The following is a 1,253-nucleotide window of genomic DNA, read 5'->3' on the forward strand; positions in this document are numbered from 1 at the left end:
ACAACAAAACAAATTAAATATGGAGACTCAGACATACGAATACACATTTCTGACTTCTTTTAAAGAATCAATTCTCTCTCTCTCCAGAGGTCAAAGTTAGCTTCTAACATACAGTCCTTGCCACTCCATAAAAGGGGCGACTGAAGGGGTAAAACTGGCAGGGAGGGGAAGCCATCTTCAACTATTCAGCCAGGTACTAATGATTATATTGGATATATATGTGTGTGTGTGTGTGTGTGTGTGTGTGTGTGTGTGTGTGTATGTGTGTGTGTGTGCTCTTCCAGGGGTTTTGAGTTCAATTCCCAGCAACCACATGGTGATTCAAAACCATCTATAGTGGGATCTATGCTCTCTTCTGTCATAAAGGTGTACATGCAGGCAGTTGCTCATTCGTCTCTACATTCCTGTTCCGCTGCCAGAGTCCTTGGAATGGCCTCGCAAAACCGCGACCCAGCTGCCGCCAGCGCCAGCGTTTTCACAAGGGAGCCGAGCCCAGCGGGGGTGCCCCCGGGGCCGGTGGACAAGAGGCTACAACAGGAGCTGATGACCCTCATGATGTCTGGTGACAAAGGGATTTCCGCCTTCCCTGAATCAGACAACCTGTTCAAATGGGTAGGGACCATCCATGGAGCAGCCGGCACAGTATATGAAGACCTGAGGTATAAACTCTGACTCGAGTTCCCCAGTGGCTACCCTTACAACGCACCCACGGTGAAGTTCCTCACGCGCTGCTACCACCCCAACGTAGACACCCAGGGGAACATCTGCCTGGACATCCTCAAGGATAAGTGGTCCGCGCTGTATGATGTCAGGACCATCTTGCTGTCTATCCAGAGCCTGCTAGGAGAACCCAACATCAATAGCCCATTGAACACACACGCTGCTGAGCTCTGGAAAAACCCCACAGCATTTAAGAAGTACCTGCAAGAAACCTATTCAAAGCAGGTTTCCAGTCAAGAGCCCTGACACAAGATGTCCAGCTTCTCCTTGTGTCGTCTTTTTTCTTAGATGGTCTGTCCTTTCCTTGATTTCTACACTGTGGTGTTATTTTTGTTTTATTTGTCTTTTTTAACTTAAGTCTGCTTAAGCCTTTACAATGTATATTAAATAAATACACATTGATTGTTTTTGTATAAAAAAAAGGTGTACATGCAGATAGATAACACAAATAAGTCTTAAAAAAAAAAAAGAAAGAAAGAAATCCACCTATCTCTGCCTCCCGAGTGCTGGGACTAAAGGCATGCACCACCACT

At 46.1% G+C, this 1,253-nt stretch overlaps 1 pseudogene; it reads left to right on the forward strand.

Annotated features, from left to right (window-relative positions):
• The first annotated feature begins 429 nt into the window (after positions 1-429).
• Positions 430-998, forward strand: LOC101979938 (annotated as a pseudogene).
• The last annotated feature ends 255 nt before the right edge of the window (positions 999-1,253 follow it).

The sequence above is a fragment of the Microtus ochrogaster genome, chromosome 7, assembly GCF_000317375.1.
Source record: "Microtus ochrogaster isolate Prairie Vole_2 chromosome 7, MicOch1.0, whole genome shotgun sequence".
Classification (NCBI taxonomy): Eukaryota; Metazoa; Chordata; class Mammalia; order Rodentia; family Cricetidae; genus Microtus; species Microtus ochrogaster.